The sequence below is a fragment of the Rhincodon typus genome, chromosome 29 (genome assembly GCF_021869965.1).
Source record: "Rhincodon typus isolate 14 chromosome 29, sRhiTyp1.1, whole genome shotgun sequence".
Classification (NCBI taxonomy): Eukaryota; Metazoa; Chordata; class Chondrichthyes; order Orectolobiformes; family Rhincodontidae; genus Rhincodon; species Rhincodon typus.
Window position 1 is genome coordinate 2,927,918 of NC_063360.1, and position 8,392 is coordinate 2,936,309.

At 39.9% G+C, this 8,392-nt stretch overlaps 1 protein-coding gene across 1 annotated transcript in view; it reads left to right on the forward strand.

Annotated features, from left to right (window-relative positions):
- eps15l1a (epidermal growth factor receptor pathway substrate 15-like 1a) overlaps window positions 1-8,392 on the forward strand; it is a 228,909-nt gene that overhangs the window by 115,516 nt on the left and 105,001 nt on the right. The gene's annotated exons all lie outside the window — the stretch shown is intronic.

Below are 8,392 nucleotides of genomic sequence, written 5' to 3' on the forward strand. Positions count from 1 at the left end.
GCAGTTCAGTGTATGCCATCTCCAAAATGTACTATATCTTCACACTCAGGCTGCTGTGACAGTACCTTCCAAACCCATGATCTCAGCTGCCTAGAAGGAAAGGGGAAGCAGGTGCATGGGATCATCCCCAAAAGCACTTTCCCAACCATACACCATTCTCAATTGGAACTGTATCATTGTCCCTTCAATGTTCCTGGATCATAATCGTGGAACCCCCTTCCAAACAGCTCTATAGATTACAAGGGCTGCAGCAGTTCTAAATACCATCTCACCACCTCCCACTCAAGGGCAATTATGGATGGGCAGTGAATACTGTCCTAACCAAAAATGCCCACATCCCATAAATTACTCAAAAAAAGAAAGAATTCATTATCGCTGTCTCCCACAAACCAATACAGAATTTTTTAAAAAAGAGCCAGTATATGTCTTATTTTCTTCAGTTGAAGGGAAAAGAAGCCAGAGTTTCCTTCTCCAGTGAACTATTTTGGAAATTAAATTTATGCCCAGAAGGTAGCTACTCTGATTACTGATCACTGGTAGGTACAATTGGACTTTGCTTCAAGGTTAAGTCAGAGTACAACGGAATCTTGATCAGATGGGCCAGTGGGCCGAGGAGTAGCAGATGGAACTAAATTAGATAATTGTGAGGTGCTGCGTTTTGGAAAAGCAAATCAGGGCAGGACTTGTAGTCTTAATGGTAAGGTCCTGGGGAGTGTTGCTGAATAATGAAACCTTGGAGTGCAAGTTCATAGTTTCTTGAAAGTGGAGTCACAGGTAAATAGGCTAGTGAAGAAGGTGTTTGGTGAGCTTGCCTTTATTGATCAGTGCAATGAGTTCAAGAGTTGAGAGGTTATGTTGCGGTTGTACAAGACATCGGTTAGGCTACTTTTGGAATACTTCCTTGCTATAGGAAGGATATTGTGAAACTTGAAAGGATTCAGAAAAGATTTACAATGATGTTACTGATTTTTGAGGTTTTGAGCTTTAGGGAGAGGCTGAACAGACTGGGACTATTTATCCCTGCAGTGTTGCAGGCTGAGTGGTGACTTTACAGAGATTTATAACATCATGAGGGACATGGATAGGGTGAATAGCCAAAATCTTTTCCCCCGGTCTGGGAGAGTCCAAATCTAGAGGGCATAGGTTTAAGGTGACAGGAGAAAGATTTAAAAGGCATCTAAGGGGCAACTTTTTCATGCAGAGGATGATGCACGTATGGAACGAGCTGTCAGAGAAAGTGGTGGAGGCTGGTACAATAACAACATTTAAAAGGCATCTGGATGGTTATCGGATTAGGAAGGGTTTAGAGGGATATGGGCAAAATGCTGGCAAATGGGACTAGATTAGTTTAGGATATCTCGTCGGCATGGATGAGTTTGACCGAATGGTCTGCTTCCATGCTGTAGGACTCTGTGACTGGTTACCAAAGAGGTTGGAGGACCATTGGACACATAAACTCAAAATCAGTCAATGCAATTTGATGAGGCAAGTGCATTTGACCATATTGATTCCTTCCCTTTCATCTCACCATTCTTATGCATGGTGCTATGTCTAGGGTCAGTAAAGTCATTTGGATGGCGGTTCATGACGCCAACAGTGTGGGTTCAGTTCCCACATCACCCAAGGACTCTCCTTCTCAACCTCTCCCCTCACCGGAGGCATGGTCACCCTCATGTTAAATCACCACCAGTCATCTCATTGTAATGAGAGAGCAGCCCTATGGTCTATTAAGATTATGGTGACTTTACTGCTCTTGTTATGTATGGTTTGATTCTGCATCAACATCCTTTGAGTCACCATTGACCAGGTAACATACCATATTAAATGCCACTGGAACGTGACTGGAACGAGCCAGAGGTTGTGTATTGCAAGGTGAGTTACTCAACAGCTGATTTCCAATACCTTTGGAGAACTTACAAAGAGTACTTTGCTTGCCAGCCTGCATGCAGATTCAAATGCCCCAAGTTTAACCTTTTGGTAAAGCACTTTGCTTGTTTGATGCCTGGATCCACTCCCTCTACAAATGCTGCACTATAGCAGTAATGTGCATCTTTGACATGCTGCATTGCAGAAACTCGTTAAGGGTTCTTTAGTACCACTTCCCAAAACCTATGGCACCCACTGTCTGAAAGACAAGTGGAGCAGATGCATGGAAGCACCATTATCTCGCAGTGTTCCTCCAAAACAATCCTGATTTGGACAAATATTACCATTTCTTATGCCAAAATCCTGGAATTCCCAATCTAATAGCATTGTGGGTGCACTTTCATCATACGGATTGAAGATGCTTCAGAACGATGGGCAATAAAATGCGAGCCTTTTTTTGGCATTTTGGAAGTTTTGAATTCCACCAAGTCTGAGACTGCCATTCAACCTTAGAGACTTATCAAAGTTAACTTTATAATTAACTTCTTTTTGAAAGAAAGTGACTACCATCTCTCTTGTGTGGAGTGACCTGTAGGCGTATCTTCGCTGCCACCTGCCTTTATAAGTGTGGTGTAGTTTAATCTGAAATCCTTATTTAAGAGAAAATGCTGAGCTCCTGGCTATTCGACCAAAAATATTGAGACTTTGAGTAGCTCTTCAAAGATTTGAAATCTATTTCAAGTACAGTAAAAGAAAGAGCTTGGATTTATATAGCGTCTTTCACACCCTCAGGATGTCCCAAAGCGTTTTATAGCTAATTAAGTACTCTAGAAATATAGTCACTGTTTAATGCAGGAATTGTTCATAATGAGGTCACAAAAGCAGCAATAATTAACTATTTCTGAAGAAGGGTCTAGGCCCGAAACGTCAGCTTTCCTGCTCCTCTGATGCTGCTTGGCCTGCTGTGTTCATCCAGCTCTACACCTTGTTATCTCATAATTAACCAGTTCTTGTGTTTTAATGATTAAGATTTGCCAGGGTGCCTTGGAGGACTCTCATGGCCATTCAATGGTACTGTGGCATTTGTTGTATTCGCTAAGAAAGTCAGATGGAAATCTTTGGCTCTATGTCACATCTGAAAGAAGGCCCTTCTACTAGTAAATAAAGACTTGATGTTGTGCTGAGAAGTTTGAATCCACAACCTTCTGATTTAGATGAAAATAGTACCACAGGGCCAAAGCTGATAAATATGAGAATAATATTCATTATTGATCAGAGAGGAAGAAACAGTTACTTTAAATTGAGTATTCCATACATTATTATCTAATCATACAATCATACATCTGAGCTAGGAGCAGGAGTAGGCTAGTCTGTCCTTTGAGCCTGCTCCGCCATTTCATAAGAAAATGGCTGATTGGATGACTCCACATCCCACAATAGTCTTTCACCCCTTTGTTTACCAAGAATTTATCCACCTCAAACTTAAAAATGTTTAAGATTCTGCTTCCTTTCTTTTGAGAAAGAGAGCTCCAAAGACACTGAACCCTCTGTGAGAAAAAAAATCTTTCTCTCTGTCTTAAATGGGTGAGCTCTTATATTTAAACAGTGATCCATAGTTCTCAAGTCTCCTGCAAAAGGAAACGTCCCTTCCACATGTATAATGTCAAGACAGCTTGGGATCTTTGTTTCAATCAGGTCATCTCTTGGTCTTCTAAATTCCAACAGGCAAAAGCCTAGCCAGCCCAGCCTTTCCTCATAACACAAATTGTCCATTCCAGATATTCATTTGGTAAACCTTCTCTGAGCTGCTTCCAGCGCATTTGCATCCTTACATAAGGAGACCAATAATGTACACAATATTCCTGATGTGGTCTTACATATTCTCACTATAACTCAAAAGCATAAACTCCTTGCTTTTGTATTCCGTTCCCCTCCCAATAAATTATAGTATTCTAACAGCTTTCTTAATTTTGTGAATTACCTGCATACTAATCTTTTGAAATTCATGCACTAGGCCGCCCAGCTCCTCCTGCATTTTGGAGCTCTTCATCTCTCACCATGCAAATAATATGCTTTTTTTTTCATTCTTTCTGCCAGAATAGAATATTTTTCACTTTTTTTCCACATTATAGTCCAATTTTAAGAGCCTTTGCCCACGTGTGCCAATGTAACTTCCTTATGTCCCCTTTACAACTTACTTTCCTCCCTACCTTTGTGTCATTGGCAAATTTCGCAGCCATACTATCAGTCATTTATAGAAATTATAAATGGTTGAAGACCAGTTCAGGTCCCTGTTCCACACCACATGTTACGGTTTGCCAACCAATAAGTGACCTATTTGTGCCAGCTGTTTCCGGTTTGCTAGCCAATCTTCTATCCATGACAGGATGTTTCCCCATACCGCGTATGTCCTCCCCATGAACTTTTATTTTCAGTCGTAACTTTTGATGCGGGACCTTGAGATGCTTTCTGGTAAAATAGGGGTATTCAGGGCATTCCTATTTATCCACAGTACTACTTCAGTTAATTATATATGATATTCTTTCAAAAAACCATGTTAATTACCTGAATACCTTGAACTTTTCTAAGTGCCATTCTGTAACATCTAAATAATAATAGCTTATAATGCTTTCCCTATGATAGATGTTAAGTTAATTGGCCTATAGTCCCTGCTTTGTTTGCCTCCATTTTTTAATAAAGGAGTTACGTTCGCTAGTTAGCCATCTCATGAAACCTTTCCCAAATCAAATGAATTTTGATTTGGAGACCCCAGGATGAAGCCCATAAGGACCCAGGCACTTTTCAGCCCACAGGTCCAGTGATTTACCAGTCCTACTTATTTAGTCTTTGTAATTTTCTTGAGTTCATCCCTTCCTTCCATTTCATGTTTCAGCTATTCTAGGATGTTACTTGTGTCTTCTGCATTGAGGACTAATGCCAAATACATGTCAATTCATCTGCTATCACCTTATTTTCCATTATCAATTCCCCAGACTCTCACTCTTTGTAAATAACTTCAGAAACTCTCACTTTATTTTTATACTCCTAGCTGGTTTCCTCTCAAATTTTAACTTTTCTCCACCTGATAAATTTTTGGTCATTCTTTGAATTCTTAAAAAAAATATTCTGTCCAATTTTCTGACCTGCCCCTGCATTTGCCAGGGCTCTACTATTAATTGTATCAGCCCTGTCCTGGTTTACCTTACCAAAATACATTACCTCACATTTATTTAAATTAAACTCCATCTGTCACTCCTCAGGCCATTGGCCCATCTGATCAAGGTTCCGTTGTACTCTGAGGTAATCTTCTTCACTGTCCACTACACTACCTGTTTTGGTGCCGTCTGCAAACTTGCTAACCATGCCTCCTATATTCACATCCAAATCATTTATATAAATGTTGGAAAGCAGTGGACCCAGCACCGATCCTTGTGGCACACATCTGGTCACAGGACTCTAGTCTGAAAAGCAACCCTGTACTACCACCCTCTGCCTCCTACCTTCCAGCCAATTTTGCATCCACTTGGCTAGCTCCCCTGGATCCCATGTGATCTAACTTTACTAACCAGTTTACCATGTGGAACCTTGTTGAATGCTGCGCTGCAGTCCACGTAGACAATGTTTACCGCTGTGCCTTCATCAATCTTCTTTGTCACCTCTTCAAAACCTCGATTGAGTTAGTGAGTCACAATTTCCCACACATAAAGCCATATTGACTATCCCTAATTAATCTTTGCCTTTCCAAATGCATGTAAATCCTGTTCCTCAGAATCCCCTAGAACAACTTATCCACCACCAATGTAAGGCTGATTGTCTCAAGGGCAAAAAGGGATGGGCAATAAATGCTGGCCCAGCCAGAAATGCCCAAATGCCAAAAAATTCCTCACCTAGGCTATCTTTGCCCATTAGTTATCTATTTAGATTAAAACTCCCATATGATTATTACTGTATCTTTCTTAAAGACGATTTCTTCCTTTACACTCTAACTTACCATGTGGTTACTGTTAGATGGCCTATGCATCACTCCCACAAGTGACGACTTGCCTTTATCGTTTCTCATTTGTACCAAAACTACCTCCACATTCTAAATAAAAACTGAAAGAACTGCGGATGCTGTAAATCAGGAACAAGAAGAAAGTTGCTGGAAAAGCTTAGCAAGTCTGGCAGCATCTGTGAAGGAAAAACAGAGTTAACGTTTCAGGTCCGGTGCGTTAACTCTTTTTTCTTTCACAGATGCTGCCAGACCTGCTGAGCTCTTCCAGCAACTTTGTTTTTGTACCTCCACATTATGATTTCCTGAACTTGGGTCAATTCCTCTGTACTGTGCGAGCGCCATCATTAATTAACAGAACCGCCTTTCCTCCTTTTCCTGTCCTTCCCAAAATATCATACACCTTTCAGTATTCATGTCCCAATTTATATCATCCTTTATGTCTGTACATTTATTTCTTTTTGCATGCTCAGTTTACCTGTTTAGTTTCAAATGCTATGTGTGTTCAGATATATAGTCTTTAGTTTTATATTATTTTTGTAACCTCTAGCCTTATCTGTTGATTTGCTGTTAGATTTGTCCTTTCAACCACTTCCTACCACAATCTGTTTATCATTTTCCACATTAGTACCATTTTCTCTCACCTGGTCTCAACTTTCTGATTTATCACACCTTCCCAAATTCGATCCCTTGCCCCCACTACTTAGTTTAAAACCCTTTCTACTTTCTTAGCTATGTGACTGTTTAGAATACTGGTCCCAGCATGGTTCAGATACAGACTATTCCAATGATTCATCCCCAACTTTCCATGGTATGGTGGCATTGCCCCCAAACCAGAACCCATTGTACTGGACTAGTTTGTGAGCCATGCATTTTTACCTAATTTTGTACTCCCTATGCATGTAGCTCAGGTAATGGTCCAATGATAACAGAACCTTTGTGGTTCTGCTTAATTTTATGCCTTGTTCCTTACCCTAATTATGCAGAACCTCTTTCCTTTTCCTACTTTTGTCATCAGTACCTACTTAGCCCAGGATAATGGATTCTCCCTCTCCCACTGAAAGTTCCTATCCAGCCGTGAGCAGATGCCTTAAACCATGGCATTGGGCAGGCAGCACAGCCTTTTGCCTCTGATTCTTTGCTGTAGAGAACCGTGTCAATCCTCACCACACTGCCTCCTAACTACCACGACATTCCTTTTTGCTCTCCCCTACTTGAATAGCTTTCTGCACTACAGCGATGTAGTAATTTACCTCTCTTTTATTGAAACAAGCTGGAGCTACCTCAAACCTTTTGGATAAATTCAAAGGCTAAGGCTCCTGCACTCCTGTCATTTGGGGTTCCTTAGCTTTTTCATGCAAGGTCACACACTCTTTTCGCTGACCAGTGTCCAAATCAGAAGGCCCTATTCTTAAAGGCATGACCACCTCTCCTCGCAATCATGTATCCAGGTAACATTCACCCATCCTGATATGTTGTGGTGTCTATGGTTCTGCTTATAACTTCAGAGCTGTAATTGCTTGAGCTGTGAACACTTTTAACTGTTGTTTTCACCTTGGATTATATTAGGATTATCAACATTTCGAGGATTAAAACATAGTTTTGACTCAGTATTTTTAAAATATGATTTGACATTTTCAATCTTGTACAGTGCAGTGTTGCCGTTTTCCTTTTTGCCATCCTGTTTAATTAATGTGTTTTTACACCTTTTGGCCTGAAAGAATGATTCATTTATAATAGCTGTAAAATGTAGTAGGATTATCAATGAAATAAAAAAGGAGCTACTATGACTTTTATAGCAGTGTAATTGTAAATTGAATTGTTCTGAGTGTAGCTGCCAGCTTACTACACAGCAAAGTGAACACTTATTCATGTACGTACTCTTCATTCTTTCAAATGAGAAACTGAAAGTGCTGATGAGCATAATATGACAATCACTGGGAAAACACTGCAGTTTATCTTAAAAAATTTGAATTCTGTTTATTGTGCCACCTCTGTTACATATTGTTTTCATTTATGGAATGCAGAGCAGTTGTGAGACTAATTATACAATGAGGGAATGAGTGCAGTGCTAACCTAATTATAAGTTCGTAACACTGTGAAGCCTTGCAGTTCATTATTCATTAGGGATTTATTGAGAAAGGGCAATTTTATCATAGTTGAAACAAGTTGAAACGCTTTAAAAGTGTTTAGGCTGCAAAACTTTGCATGAGTGTCTGTGTGATAATATGATTGAAAGCGAGGTGCTATATAAATAAAAGTTGTTGTTGATTGAAAACCATAACCAGTGTTGAAAACTGGACTCATAAGATGTGGTTTTACGCCATAAAACTCCTCTCCCTGTAATTTATTTTATTTCTACCTGACTGTGATTAAAAAGAAAAAGTGAGGGTTTTTGTTCGGTAACTTGTAAAATAAACTTTTGTTTGAAAGGCTGAAGTGCTTCTCATGATTCTGTCGGTGACTGTTAACTAGTCCACTTGATTGTTTCACCAATGAGTGAAACTGGGATGAACGTTTAATTGTTTCAGAGAT